The sequence below is a fragment of the Protopterus annectens genome, chromosome 17.part0 (assembly GCF_019279795.1).
Source record: "Protopterus annectens isolate FY-2018-M chromosome 17.part0, PAN1.0, whole genome shotgun sequence".
NCBI lineage: Eukaryota > Metazoa > Chordata > Ceratodontiformes > Protopteridae > Protopterus > Protopterus annectens.
This window is the reverse complement of record NC_056751.1, coordinates 672,361,559-672,378,201: the sequence shown is the minus strand read 5'-3', so window position 1 is coordinate 672,378,201 and position 16,643 is coordinate 672,361,559. Positions and strand designations below refer to the sequence as shown.

At 40.4% G+C, this 16,643-nt stretch overlaps 1 protein-coding gene across 2 annotated transcripts in view; it reads left to right on the top strand.

Moving 5' to 3' along the window:
- LOC122791715 (intelectin-1a-like) overlaps positions 1 to 16,643 on the top strand; it is a 655,125-nt gene that overhangs the window by 439,467 nt on the left and 199,015 nt on the right. The gene's annotated exons all lie outside the window — the stretch shown is intronic.

Genomic DNA, 16,643 nt, shown 5'->3' with positions numbered 1-16,643 from the left:
AAGAGTTTGATGCAGTAAAAACCTTGGGATATTCTTTTTGTCTTCTCACCTCTGGGGGGGGATTCTTTTTTTTTCTCAATTTAGAGACGTTTGAGAGAAAGTGTTAGATGTCAGTGATGGATGAAACCAGAGAGGAGATTGTAAAAGCCAATGAGTTGATGGTGGCTCATTTAGATGATGGGTTATAAGGGGGATGACTAGTGCTGCAGGGACATAGAACTCTACTAACTAAACATAGGAACTGACAAACAGAGGGTGTTGATCTGGTATTTGGTGGATGTGACTGACCCTATTATAGTTTTCTTCTCGGTTTTCTTTTGTGTCTAACTAATGGCTATGAGGTCAGTAGCCTAAATCAGGTAATGGGAGATGTAGTTGCCAAAAGAACCATGGTCGCCACATTCCTCATTCTTCTGGGTGGAGCTATGTGAAGAGCTAGCATTTAATGAATGGGCAGAGGACATGTCATGAAGATTTCTTTGAGCGATGATGGTAAGGATGTGAAAGCTGGGGAAAAGGAAGGTTTGGGCAAATATCATCTTGAATTTTTTATTTGTTCTGTTACATGCTTTAATATGTAGGCAAATATTTGACAATGAGGTTAACAAAATATATTCATATGTAAATGTCAGCAGTTTGAAAATTTCATAGTTACATAGTTTATGGATAACAGTGTATTGACCTTAACACCATTTGTAACACAAAAGCCAGTCTTACAGAATAAAGCAAAGGTTCCATTCAGCAATCAAGTGATTTTTTTAAAGGTGATTATTAAATCACTCTTCCTCACATTTATTAGGTTTTATATCAATTTGTCTTTTATCCCTCCTTGAAAATGTTGTCGGAAGAAGATCTACATTAATTAGAGCCCTGAATTCATCATCATGTACTACCTTGAATGTTAAGCATAATCTGCCCCTTATTTGCCTATAACAGATAAGAGTACAGGCCAAGTAAGTGGAGTGGGTGTTTGTGTATTTAAGATGCATATATCTGATGTTTTGGTGCAATAGGACAGTGTTCAGAAGGTTTTCCCTTGAAAATATGCTATTAATGAAAGGTTGACATAATATGCATGTAGAAGGTGTACGGAGGGGGATACCATTATGGATGAAGTCAGATGTGCTGATCTTGTTTCTTTGGGGTATGACAGGATTATATAAAACTGTCAAAGAAGTTTTGATGAACTACAGAGAGACAGAATCTATTTCTTGGGTTAATTTTGTATATGGTTTTCTGACAAAAGTCAAATACAGGATCATAAAATCATATGAAATACAAAGCAATAGTCATGAGACCTCTGACATCTTGTCAGTATCCACCCTGTCACCTACTCCCCTTCTCAAGAAGACCAAAGCAGGTCTATCCTTGAGTAATTTTATGGGTAGAAATCCAGTCATCCAGGTTTAATTTGAGGGATGCTAAGGTGTCACTTTGTTTAACTTGCAAAAGTTTCTTCCAGAGGTAGAGTTGATGTTGAGTAATAAATTTATCTCTTCAGCATGCTTTATTTGTGTGCTGATGGAGATCTAAGTCCATAGCTGTAATATTTGTGGAAATATTTGTCTTACAAAGATACATAAGATCAAGGAGGGTTGGGCCCTAATAGTGCAAAATGCAAATCATAGATTGTCACACAAGAGCCTTTAAGAAACCAAGTAAAGGATTAGCACCTTAAGCCTTTTCTGGTATGCAATTAGTTTATGCCAGCAATATTCTTGTTAGGAACCTCTGGATCATTTCCTTTTACTTAATATGCGTAGAAATGTACACAGCAAAGGGTGTTTTACTTAATAGTTGGTCTAATTAGGGTTGGATAAACAGGAATAATAACTTATTTTGACCTAGATTAAATTCCTTTAAATTTTAGTTGTGCAAAACAGAAGGATTTTCTAACTCCTGCTGCTACAAGGTAGTTGAAAGACAGGGAATTCACAACCCAAGTTCCAAGATCCCTGACTATATTATCATTTTGGAATGGGGTATTGGCTATATAATATTTTGAAGGAGACAGTTGCTCAGCAGATGTGACATTGCTACACTTTTTGCATTTAATTTTGGACCATTTTCCATAAACCATGTATTAATAGGTTCATAGGTTCATACTAGGCTATCTGCCCTAGGGCATTTATAAGCCTAGCCAGAATGTGTTTGGCTTTCGCCACCCATTTTAAATGAATTTTGCTATGCCCTTTTTCGAGGTTAGTATACTCTGCCTCTGTTTAACTGTGACACAGAAGTGATACCCGGGGTAAACCTACAATCTCCCATCCACTCGTCAAGATTCCTCTTGAAGAGAGTCAATGAGTGACTCTGCCTAACCTGGACTGGGATTTTATTCCAGAGTGAAGGGAGCCTCTGGGTTATGAATCTGTCCCTCCAGCATGTCCTATTTATTTCAGTGCTGAGGTTCAAGTCTCTCGAGCGCATAGCTTGATGAGATTTGGATTTTCTTAGGTGGAGCATGTCCATTAATTCCGGGTTGGACATGACTTTATACGTCAGGCACAGATCACCTCTGAGCAGGCAGTATGCCACTGAGTAGAGCTGGAGTTTCTTTAACCGGGCAGCATATGGCATCTGTTTGAGCCCTTTGATCCTCTTGGTGAGGTACTTTTGGGGTCTTTCCAATTGCTGCAGGTGTCTGGTAAGGTACATCCCAAAAGGGGCATTGTACTCAATTATGGGCCTGATGAGGGATGAGTAAAGAGGCAGGATGACCTCCCCTGATCTAGATGTGAATCCCTTCATGATTAGGTGGGCTATATAAAATGTTTTTCTAAACACTTTGGCCACATGGTTGTCAAATGAGAGATTGCTATCAACTTGGGTACCCAGGTCCCTAATTGCGTCTTCCGTACTTAATGGATTACCACCTATGTGGTAATTTGCGGGCACTTTGTTTTTGCCAAAGGGGATGACTATACACTTTTTTGCATTTAGCTTGAGGCCATGACTCTGGCACCAGTTGTCTGTTTCTATGAGGCCCTTTTGTAGGATGCTTGTGTCAGCTGGAGAGTCGATTATGGCGCCCAGTTTGCAGTCATCTGCGAACTTGATCAGCCACAGTCCTTCCATGTTACCCTGTACCTCCGAGAAATATATACCGAACAAGAGAGGTCCCAGGACCGAGCCTTGTGGGACGCCACTTGTAACTGGTTTGGAGTCTGACATGGCTCCAGCAATTCTAACCATGTGGGTTCTGTCCTTGAGCCAGTTTGCAACCCATCTAGTGACATAGGGGTTTATATTTAAGCTGGTGAGCTTATCTATAATGCCAGAGTGGGGTATTGTATTGAAGGCTTTTGCAAGGTCCAGGTAGGCTGTGTGGACCACCTTCCCCTCGTCAATGGCCTTGGTGACTGTTTCAAAGAAATTGACCAGGTTTAAGAGGCAGGATCTGCCCTTAACAAAGCCGAACTGGGTAGGATCCAGTGTCTGTAGGTCCCCAATATCTTTATTTATGAGGTCCATGATGATCCTTTCCATAGCTTTGCAGACCAAGCTAGTCAGGCTTATGGGGCGATAGTTTCCAGGATCCATTGAGGCACCACCTTTGTGGAGAGGGACCACTGTTGCTGTACGCCACTCTAGTAAAGCCTATAGTAAAGCTGAGATTGAACAGTAGTTTTATGTTTGGGTTTAGTTCTTCTTTGAGTTCATGTAGGACACAGCCTGGGAGACCTTCTGGTCCCATTGATGCTGTGTTTTTTGCTTTGGAGAGGGCGGCTCTTACCTGAGCATCTGAGATGTCAGGGGGGCAGCACTCTGCTGGGATAGATATTTGCCCTTTTGGTGGGGAAGGGGGGGAGAAGTTTGCACTGAACCTGTCAGCTAGGATGTTGGCAATGTCTGTGGGTTTGGTGTATTTTTTGTCATTTTGGACTAATTCTGAGCATATCTGGGAATTCCCACCCAGGTTCCTAACATAACTAAAGAAAGCCTTGTGATTATCCTTAGTGTCCTGTGCAATTTTTCTCTCGAAGCTGGCTTTAGATGATTTTATGAGTGCCCGTAGTTTTTTGCTAATACTGATCAGAGATGCCTTCCCTTTTTGGGATTTTGCTCTATCATGTAGTAGCTTCCTCCTTCTATTGTATAGTTTGTTTATGGCTGGGGTCCACCAGACAGGACGCCTAACCTTGGAGGATTGGGTCTTGGTTGTATATGGGATTGCATGATCCATGCTTTCCTGAAGGTGTTCATAGAATGTGTTTATAAAGGATTCTGCTGTCTGGGCCGTATTTTCCACAGGCCCAGGGGCTTTGAAGGATTCCACCTCAGTTTTGAGGAGTGTGAAATTTGCTTTAGAGAAGTTTTTCACTGTGGTTTTCTGGGCAGGGGCTGGGGTCGGGATGTGAATATCTAGTGAGATTAGTTTATTGTCTGATCTTACCAGTGAGGGTTACACTTCTGGTTTGAAGCATAGTGTCCCCATGTTGGTGATGATCAGGTCCAGTATGTTTTCCCCTCTTGTGGGAGTGGCAACAAGTTGTTCCATAGCATTTGAGTTTATAAATTCTAGGAACCTTTGGGCTAGGGTGTTGGAGCTAAAGTAATGCTCCCAGTCTATGTTAGGGTTGTTGAAGTCGCCCAATATAATGGTGTTTGGAGAGACCTTCATATTTTCCAGTGTTCTCAGGAAGGCCGAGTGGGGTTCCTGGGTTTGGGAGGGTGATCTGTAGCAGGCTATAAACTGGAAGGCAGTTTTACCCACTGTTAGTTGCACATGGATAGTCTCTGATGCTTCGTGCTGTGCCACCAACCTGGAGGTGTGGGTATCTTTGACGAATATTGATACTCCCCCTCCTTTTGTGGTTCGGTCCAAATTTTGGGGCCGAAAAACATAGTATGAGGTGTAACCTGGTAGTGCTGGGGTTCTCTCAGGAGCCTTGAACCAGGTTTCTGTTACTGCACAGATATCAATGTTCTCCATGCTAAGGAGAGTTTCGAGTGCATGCATCTTGAGGTTTAGACTTCTGGCATTGAGTAGCATTACTCTTAGTTTCTTATCCCTTGTGATACCTATGGAGGTGGGTTTGTCTTTTGAGCCTTGCCTAAAAAAGGCACTATGGAGGTGGCAAGAGCATTTGCCAATATCTGAAAGCCATGGGGTGAATGGTGCAAGCCGTCCCTAGCGAAGCATCGTGGCTTGTCAAGCATGTCATCCCAGGCAGACAGACATTGGATCTCCTTTGAATGACACCAATACTTAAGCCAGTTGTTGAAATTGATCATCTTGTCTTCATATTGTGGCATCATTCTTGGTGAGGGTAAGATGCTACTCAAGGTCAGGGTCATAACCGGCCTGGGCTACATGCTCAGAGAGCTCCTCTATGTCTCTTTTCATGTAGTCCAGGGAGGTACGTCTCAGGTCATTCACACCAGCATGGACGATGACTGAGTCATATTTGTACTTACCTTGGAGTGACCTGAGTCATACCTCCCAACTGTCCCGAATTACTCGGTTTTTTTTTTTTTGGTCCATATAATAATGCCACAATTCCCGAGTGTGGCACCTTCATTTCCGATTTTTTTTTTGTTTTTTTTTTTTTTTTTAGTTTTGCCATCGCTAAGGCGGGCGCCGATGACCAGCTCCTTCAGGACTAACAGCCTGTCAGAATCACTAGCAGACGCATATCCGCCCTCTAGTGAATGAAATGTTTTGTGAGCAATGGCAAGCAAGGAGCTACTTAGAAGGGATCGAAAAGGATATGAATTATCGGCTATTATCGTGATGATATTTATGAGAAGGCTGGGCTCTTGGGTTTATTTAGAAGGTAAGGAAATATAATAATGTATCTGGCTGAAACGGTTAAGAGTTAATATTGCACAATCCATATGTTTAAAGCAGAGTGGCAATTATATGCTAATCAGTGTACAGATTTTTTACCTATTTTCCATGCTTGTCCAGAGTTGAGAGGTATGACCTGAGTGCTTGTGTTATGTGATGGATCCTAGCACCCGACAGGCAGCTCACCATGACCTTCTCCTTGTTCAGCCTGGTGAGCGGGATGTCAGTGTACCTGACGATATAGACACATATTACAAGTGTATCAGGTGTGTTGTTTAGCCTTAAGGGCTGTGACTGTTTGGCACACTGGCTTTGTGAGCTATGTGTTGCACGTGTTTTGTTTTGGGGTAGCGGTTGCTTGGGTGTCTGCTTTGGAGGTCTCTGCTGCTTAGGCAGATTTTTATTTAGAGTCTCAAAGTATGTTTTTGTGTGTTTATGTGTTTGGTTTGCTGTCGTGGTAGGTCTATGTGAGACTGGAATTGTGGTGAGTGTGGTTTCCTTCTCCTCCTGACTGGTTACACCAGTACTGAGTTGAGAGAGCTTATCCTCCAGTATGGCTATATGGTTGCATCTCTCACATGTGTTGGAATTTGTTGGGAGGAGGAGCGGGTTGTCTGTATACATGAGGCAGTTATAACATTGCCTCAAGATTCCCAGATTCACCAGCTGGACCGGAGAGGAGATTGACAACTGACATTTGGACATGCTAGAATAGTATTGGAAATTCCTTTATAATTGAAAAAAAAAAGGACTAATGGGGAACAAGGTACTTAAGGGGAGTTTGTGAGGGTGTAGTGCTTTTAATTTTTTAGTGCTGACATATAATTGCTTTAGTGAGCAAGTGCCAGGCTTTAGAGTGGGAATAGGGTGTTTATTATGAGAACTAGATCATTTCTAAGGCAAAAAGTGAAGAGCCGAGAATGGTTTAAACAAAATGATGCTGCACTATGCGCAAAATTGTGCAAAGCCGCTTTAAAACGGGTTTTATACAGGGGGACTTGAAATAACTAGAAACTGGCCCAAAATGGCCAATAGACTACCAGATTCTTGTGCTGGGAACACCCCTCCAGGGATAGATAGGCTGCTCCAAGCTCCCCACTGCCACTGGTGAACAAAGAAGCCTCCCTTTATCCAAGAAAGGAAATGGGCAACACAGAAACTTTCCAAAAGTCCAGAATACAGCAAAGCCTGTATTTGGACTACTCTCGGTCAGGAAAGATGGGAAACAAGGATAATTTCTTTGGTTTTTTGTTTTCTTTTTCGCAATAAACAGCAGGAAAGTGCAATAAATATGTAACACAGGCTAGCACACTTGAATGTGTAGCCTCAACAGGTAAATGCAACAAACAGGGCAAACTTTAAAAGTGCAGTTGCAAAAACAACTTTAAACAATTTAAAACAGTTCAAGAAGCGGAATTACTTGCAGTTTAGCTAGATCAGACAGTCGCCCAGGTAGTAGCAGGAAAAAAACACTTTTATCAGGTTTAGCCTCTCTGCTGCTAGCACCACTCTGCAGGACCACAAGGAGCTTGGCTGAGTAGTAACAAGTGCAAAAACCGCGCCAAAGCGGGTTTTATACAGGGGGACTTGAAAGAGCTAGAAATTGGCCCAAAACAGCCAGTAGACTACCAGATTCTTGTGCTGGGAACACTCCTCCAGGGATAGATAGGCTGCTCTAGGCTCCCCACTGCCACTGGTGAACAAAGAAGCCTCCCTTTATCCAAGAAAGGAAATGGGCAACACAGGAACTTTCCAAAAGTCCAGAATACAGCAAAGTCTGTATTTGGACTACTCTAGGTCAGGAAAGATGGGAAACAAGGATCATTTTTTTTTTTTTTTTGCAACAAACAGCAGGAAAGTGCAATAAATATGTAACACAGGCTAGCGCACTTGAGTGTGTAGCCTCAACAGGTAAATGCAACAAACAGGGCAAACTTTAAAAGTGCAGATGCAAAAACAATTTTAAATAGTTTAAAACAGTTCAACAAAGGTTATTTCCCACTGTAATGAATGGGTATCAGAAAGGGATTTGACAATAATGACAAGTTTGCATTCACCTGCAAACTTATTTAGCTAATGGTCCTGATACCTAGTCTGGAAATCAGAAAAGTAGGTGATGAAAAACAGAGGTTGCAGTATTGAAATCTGGGACACACTGCTAGTTGCATTAATACTTTCTAAAGAGGCACCTGCCACCTTAACTATGGAGGTTGTATCTTTCAAGTAATTGGCTATTCACCATACATGTAAACACTTAGCATATTTATCATGCCACCCAGGGGTACAGAGTCTTTGTAAACCAGACTAGTCAGACTAATGGGTCTACAGTTTACTAGTCCCGTGGTAGGACCACCATTGTGTAGGAGCTTTAGCTCTACAGTTTGTCATGCTTTCAGGACAAATCATGTAGCTAAGCCCAGGTGAAAGGGCATGTTTGGTGCTATTTATTAGGCATCATCTCAAATTATCAGGCCCCATACAAGTAGCAGTTTTGGTTTTAGAGAGCACCTTTAGTAAGTGTTCCTTTATGATATTCAGAAGTATAAGGGACTTGGGAATTTTTAAGACTTAAAATAGTTGTTTCAGGGATAAAGTCTAAACTAAAAATATCTGCTAGTATATATGGTATGCTAACTGGATCTCAGTGAGTAGTGCCATTTTGAATAGGTTCAGAATGCTGTTAAGTGCTATTTCTTTGTTTCCTAATATAACTAAAGAATTATAATTATCCTTAACTTTAGAAACTAATTTAAGTTACAGGCCAGTGTCCCTTACATCAAATGTAATGAAATGATTCAAAAGACTGGTTAAAAGGCATTTGACCCACTGCAGTTTACCTACCAACAGATCAACCGCTGATGCCATTTCGGTGGCACTTCAACTCACATTGGTGCACCTTGAAGAGAAGAACAACTATGCCAGGCTGTTGTTCATAGATTTCAGCTCAGCATTCCATACGGTGATTCCAATGCAACTTATAGAAAAGCTAATCAATGTTGGCATAAATAAAGGGCTGTGCAACTGGATCCTCAATTTCCTGACTGGAAGACCACAAAGGACCTGTGCTGATAACAACACTTCAGGGAGTATTACAATCAACATGGGAGTAACCCAGGGCTGTGTGCTGAGTCCTCTACTATTCACAGTCTTTACTCATGACTGCTCTGTGAAAACTAGCAAAACCACATAATCAAATTTGCAGATGACATCACAGTGGTGGGACTCATAAGTGGTGATGACGAGAGTGGGTATAGAAATGAGGTCAACTCCCTGTTTGAATGGTGCAATAACAACAATTTGGACCAGAATGTCAATAAAACAGAATAAATTATTATTGACTTCAGAAATAGCTCTGCCATGCACCTGCCCCTCAAAATCAATGGTAAAGAAGTAGAGACAGTCCAAACTACAAAGTTCCTGGGGGGGGGTACGTATTATCAGCAAATCTTTTTGGACTACAAACACAGGCCACCTAATTAAAAAAGTCCACCAGCAACTATACTTCCTAAGAAGGCTGAAAAAAGCAAAGCTCTATATGAATGCTCTAATTACCTTCTATAGAGGAGCCATTGAGAGCATTATCACCAGCAACTGCACTGTATGGTTTGGTAAAAGCACAATGGCTGAAAGGAAGAAGCTGCAAAGAATAATAAGAATAGCAGAAAAGATCATGGGCACTAGTCTTCCTACCTTACAGGAGCTCTAAGATCGTGGGCACTAGTCTTCCTACCTTACAGGAGCTCTAAGATCATGGGCACTAGTCTTCCTACCTTACAGGAGCTCTAAGATCGTGGGCACTAGTCTTCCTACCTTACAGGAGCTCTAAGATCATGGGCACTAGTCTTCCTACCTTACAGGAGCTCTAAGATCATGGGCACTAGTCATCCTACCTTACAGGAGATCTAAGATCGTGGGCACTAGTCTTCCTACCTTACAGGAGCTCTAAGATCATGGGCACTAGTCATCCTACCTTACAGGAGATCTAAGATCGTGGGCACTAATTTTCCTACCTTACAGAAGCTCTAAGAACATGGGCACTAGTCTTCCTACCTTACAGGAGCTCTAAGCTCATGGACACTAGTCTTCCTACCTTACAGGAGCTCTAAGATCGTGGGCACTAGTCTTCCTACCTTACAGGAGCTCTAAGATCATGGGCACTAGTCTTCCTACCTTACAGGAGCTTTAAGATCATGGGCACTAGTCTTCCTACCTTACAGGAGCTCTAATATCGTGGGCACTAGTCATCCTACCTTACAGGAGCTCTAAGATCGTGGGCACTAGTCTTCCTACCTTACAGCAGCTCTAAGATCATGGGCACTAGTCTTCCTACCTTACAGGAGCTCTAAGATCATGGGCACTAGTCTTCCTACCTTACAGGAGCTCTAAGATCGTGGGCACTAGTCTTCCTACCTTACAAGAGCTCTAAGATCGTGGGCACTAGTCTTCCTACCTTACAGGAGCTCTAAGATCATGGGCATTAGTCTTCCTACCTTACAGGAGCTCTAAGATCATGGGCACTAGTCTTCCTACCTTACAGGAGCTCTAAGATCGTGGGCACTAGTCTTCCTACCTTACAGGAGCTCTAAGATCATGGCACTAGTCTTCCTACCTTACAGGAGCTCTAAGATCGTGGGCACTAGTCTTCCTACCTTACAGGAGCTCTAAGATCATGGGCACTAGTCTTCCTACCTTACAGGAGCTCTAAGATCATGGGCACTAGTCTTCCTACCTTACAGGAGCTCTAAGATCGTGGGCACTAGTCTTCCTACCTTACAGGAGCTCTAAGATCGTGGGCACTAATCTTCCTACCTTACAGGAGCTCTAAGATCATGGGCACTAGTCTTCCTACCTTACAGGAGCTCTAAGATCGTGGCACTAGTCTTCCTACCTTACAGGAGCTCTAAGATCATGGACACTAGTCTTCCTACCTTATAGGAGCTCTAAGATCGTGGGCACTAGTCTTCCTACCTTACAGGAGCTCTAAGCTCATGGACACTAGTCTTCCTACCTTATAGGAGCTCTAAGATCGTGGGCACTAGTCTTCCTACCTTACAGGAACTCTAAGATCATGGGCACTAGTCTTCCTACCTTACAGGAGCTCTAAGATCATGGGCACTAGTCTTCCTACCTTACAGGTGCTCTAAGATCATGGGCACTAGTCTTCCTACCTTACAGGAGCTCTAAGATCATGGGCACTAGTCTTCCTACCTTACAGGAGCTCTAAGATCGTGGGCACTTGTCATCCTACCTTACAGGAGCTCTTTGAACTGAGATGTAAAAAGAGGTCTCACAAAATACTCAGTGACACTTCTCATCCAGCGTATGGTTGGTTCACTAAACTTGATTTTCGTAGAAGGTTACGGAGTATCTAGGCTATCATGTTAAAAAATACTGTGCCCATTAGTTTGTTGTGCCTCTGTCCAGCAGTGACACAGAGATGATTCCGAATGGGGCATTGTACTCAATCATTGGTCTGATAAGTGAAGAGTACAGGGGAAATGACCTCACTTGGGATGGATGTGAATCCCCTTCATGATCAGGGGGGCAATGTAGAAGGTCTCTTTAGCACTTTTACAATGTGTGTGTAGTGTCAAAAGTCACTGTCAACCTCAGGCCATGGCTCTGGCACCATTTATCGCAGTTTCCGACCCCTCTGAAGGAAGGATATCTGTGGTACTGTCCACTATTAGCCCTTGCAGACCAGGCTTAGACACCATCCAGTCCCATTGATGCTGTGTTTTTAGCTTTCTACTGCAAGACCTCCAGATTCATGAACAGTTTTTATCCAACTGCAATAAGACTCGTTAATGCAGACGTAAATCTGGACGTATCAAAGCTGTAATCGATTGGTAAGCTCTCATTCTTTTTCTTTTTCTTCCATACAGTAATTCTGTTTATTTATTGTATACTAAAGTTAATATATTCTTAGTTAAGCGCAATTCCAGTCACTTCCTTATGTGGAATATCACCCAATCTCACCTCTGTATATAGTGTACTTTTCTTTTTATGTGTTAATTATCTAGTAGTTAATGTTATCCAATGTAATAAATAGTGTACAAGCATGTGCGACAGCTGCTTAGATATTTAGTTTTGTACTATAGTTATTGTTTATTCTTTAATACCTATCATGTCTGTCTTTTTGTGTTTGTTTTCTCCTGTATCAGAGCTGACACTCAAAATTTTGTTTAAGTGGTACTTGTGTTTTCTAAATGACAATAAAGTTTCTTTGAATCTTTGAAGTTTATGATTTGCCTTAATAGCTCTGTTAACCCACTATGGTAACCCACTCTGACCCACCAGGGAGCTGTATTCTTAAACTTCCCATTATATTTGGCTCTAGTAAGACAGTCACTTATCTGTGTGGGAATAGGACTTCTTTGTATAAATAGCAACTGTGTCAGTATTAGGTCTGGGGGTGTTGCAAGTGCATTTGGAGAGCTCATCATATACTTGAAATCTCTGAATTCAAAATTATTGGCTGCAGGGATTTTAGAGATTTTTAAAGAGAAGGTTACACATTTATTGTCAGACTTAACCAGGAATGGATAAACTAGAAGGATGGCTATATTAATTAAGATCAGGTCAAAAATATTATGTCCTCTAGAAGGTTTGTCAACATCTCTTTCAATTATTTTTTATTTATTATTTCTACAATATCTGAGCATACTCTGCTTTGAGGTTATAGGTGCTCCATTTTATTGATGGGTAGTTGAAATCCCCCATTATAAAGTTATTTTAGTAATCGGTAGTTCCTAAGCACACTTACAAATCTTAAGTGGTCATCAGGTGACATGGAGGGTGCCTTGGGATAGACTGTAATTTGATACTTTGGCTTGTTCAGGGTAAGTTGAAGTTCTGCCTAGAAGTAATGTGTTCCCTGACAAATAAGTAAACAACACTATAGTTTCTATCAGGTATGAGTATATGGTGAAAAAAACTGTACTCAAACTTGTCATATTACCTGTAATTGATGCAAATTTAAAATAGTAAAAAAAAAAAAAAACATTTTATTGCAGGGTGCAAACCCCCATACATCCCATGAGGGGGTCTGTTCATACCTCATGCGCCTTTATTATTCTTAAGGCACTGCTCCACAGAATAAAAGCAGCACTGACAGGCAATGCAAAGTCTGTCTTGCACTTTTTCTGAAATACTATAAGCTCAGTCATCATAAAACAGAATACACTTTGAGATCTGTATAGTTGTCCTTAGTGGAGTGAATAGCAGCACATGAGACATTCTGTGGGATTCATTAACAATCGTGTAGGCTTTGGGCAATGTGTACATGATTACAGCATGTTAGTGTGATGGGCAGCAGCTTTCAGTGAATCTGCATGCCTCTCATTATGCTTAATATTTTCAAGCATGTTTTGATGGTCAGCAACAGTGTCGGTGGCAATAAAATGGCACTGGGAAACACAAGCACAATGTAAACAAAACCCCTTGCCTGTAGGCAAGTGTATTATGTGAACAGCTGAGGACAGCTTATATGAAGTCACGGCAGGTATATTATCAGATGTCAGATGCAGGGGATATGGAAATGGGAGAGTGTATGCAGAATACAATGCTAATAGTGCAGAGATAAGCATGAGGGGAGGGTAAATGGAAACAATGTATTCAGTTAACGGATTCAAATATGATGATGTCACAAAGAAACATTTTCCACAGAAGGACGTCTATATTCATGATAATAATAAATAATACTGTTTCCAATTGTTTATTAATGTACTAACTAAAAACAGACACGCTAACAACAGATGTGAGAGATGCATAATGCAGCACTGTAAGAAAGGGAAGTAAATGTGATAATGTTCATAACATGCTGAGTGGAGATAACAGTTATCAAGGACAGTGGATACATTAGGGGCTATTCGCATTCACTACAGTTATTGAATATGACATATATATATATATATATATATATATATATATATATATATATATATATATATATATATATATATATATATATATATATATATATAGGTTCACTTTACAATCTCAAAATACTGAAATCGTGCATTTCAGTAGCTCGAGACTTAAGTGTCAAAAGTGCAGTTACTTGAAACTGCATCAGATCAAATGTTGAATTGTCGAATCCACGGTTGTGGTGGTGTGCTATTTTACTTGTGGTTTACTGTGTCTCCAGGTGCGGTGTGCTGTAAAATATGAGGATGGTTGCCAATGTGTGGTTATAACTGGAGATTCAGGTAAGTGTTTTTTTTTATTTCAGGGTTTTGGGTAGGGATTTGGTATTATGTGAGTGTGTTGGGAAGTTTTAGGTGTAGATTAGGGTTGGTAGGTAAGAGTGGGAGTGTGTAAGTGTTGAAAATGGTGGTGTTTGTACATATGGAATGTGTTTGTGCAGCGGGAGTGTAGAGTGTGTACCAGTGGGTTTACTGTCTTTTTCTATTTAGTGTGACCTCAGAGTTTGTATATATAAGTAGAGGGGGGTGTGGGTGGCACAGCCCCCCGCAAGAGGGATGCAAGAGGGCTTGCCCCCCTGCTTATATGTAGATTAGGTGGGTTTGATTTGTATTTGTGTGTGTGTGTGTGTGTGTGTGTGTGTGTGTGTGTGTGTGTGTGTGTGTGTGTGTGTGTGTGTTGTATGGTATTTTTGTGGTGGAGGGTGTGTTTTAAATCAGTGCATCACATACTGAAAGTGCGATATTATGAAGTTTCAGTATTGTGATGTTCAGTTTTCTGAGGTTTCAAGCTGTTGTGGTTTTGGTACTTTCATCTCGATATATTGAAATTCGCAATTTCAGTATTTCGAGATTGTACCGTGAATCCATATATATATATATATATATATATATATATATATATATATATATATATGGCTGTATCCTCCACTTCATCCTGTATAAACATATAATTAAAGGCATACAAATTTAATAATGAATGGAGATATATGTCAGTGATGCCTGTATGTTGTGACTTTATGTAGTCATGAGACTGCATTTCTGTGTAAAAGACTGGATTTATATTTATAACTACACTTCAGATGCATGTAGTTGCATGACCTGAGTAATACATGGTGTGTTAGGTTACATAAATACTTCACAAGACATACTATCATAAACACATACTTATGATATGTGATGAGTCATAAGAACTGTAACAATATTGTACACATCATACCTATGCAGGTTCATTCTACATTACATATCCTCATTGCTATGTTTAAAATAATTTCCACACATTATATTGGGCATCTATACCAAGAACTAGTGACACTTTTGTTGCAATAAACATAGTTATGATACTCACGCCTTTATTGTGGCATTCCTAATCAAAATGATGTGACAAATGGCATCCTGAACCCCTGTATAAAAGTATCTCTCAATTGGCTTCAAACCCTGTGTTTGCTGTCCTTTTTCTTTAAACTCAATTCACATACACCTTATACCACAGAGATTGTACCACCAGATTGTATCTTGTACCACTTGTGAGGTGGAATTTCTTCCTTGAGTACTATCCAGAGTGCTGAAGGCCACACACTGGTACCAGGCTGGTTTGCTCTACAGAAGGCATCTGAAATTTAATTTTTCACTTTTTTCCTTAGGAAGAGAAATTTGTTTGTACACTGCTGAGCAGAGAACAATCAAAAAGGCACAAAATAAAACATAGGATACCATTAAATGAAAATGACATCAATCAAATGGCATACCTAGCAATGATCAGAGCAAGAAGTACATTACACAGACACATTCAGACTTTTCACATCTCCTTGCCGCATCAGAACTTTAATTTCTCAAACAGTATCAGAACTGTAGTTAATGCCAAATAATGGTAAAGGGGAAAGACAGCACCTCACATGTTGTTAGCAATACTGAGCATAGCTGATTTTCAAACAGCAACAAATGATATAATAGAATATGTATAAATATTTATTCAGCCCCCTCTTTAAAATTACCCCTTAAGTAGATTTGAACACAGACTCACATGTCTTCTTTCTGTGAAATCACTACACATACACCTTGTGCCACCGGGAAAATTAACTGACAGGTACATTTTTTTCACTGAGCACTATCCAGAGTGCTGACAAGTAGGCAACAGGACTAGACCTATTTACCCTAGAGAGGGTGGCCAAAAAAATATTCACTGTTTCTTCTTTAGGAAGTGAACCATAATTGAGTGCTGCTTACTGGAATGCAAATGCAAAATGCATCTTAAAATAATTAATAAAAACAAAACAAAACAAATGAGCATATTTAATGGATATGTGTAGTAAGGAGTAAAGCTGATATAGCATTAGGATGCACAGGAACCCTCTTCATGTCTGCTTGCACTATCACAAGTAATGTTTAAGCTACACATAACCAGGATTTCATGCAATGGTAATTGCTCAGAAAGGGGGCACACAGACAATGACAGGAGGTCATTCTTGCTATGGTACATGCAATTAATCATGATGTCAAAGTTTATAATATACTATATAACTGGCATAATGACAAGTAGTGGCTTAATGATACTTTCATCAGCATATATGACATATATGTTTACATTACTCATGTTACTACTTCTGTGTTAGCACACAGCAAAAAAAAAATCATAACTTAAACATCCATAGGGCATATTATTAGTAGTAATAAAAAGAGATGACTTTATAACAAACACACCTAAGTATTATACATTCTCATAGACTACATATAAGATATTTAACATGTATCACAGACATTAACCTGTTAATTTCATATACAACAGTAGTGTCAATAGTTATTCTGAATCCACCAATAAAAACATTTCTGTAAACTGAATTTGAACCTTGTATCACCTATCTTATATCTCCACACCCATCTCATATACATATTATGCCAAAGACATAGTTACCTGAAAGATGGAA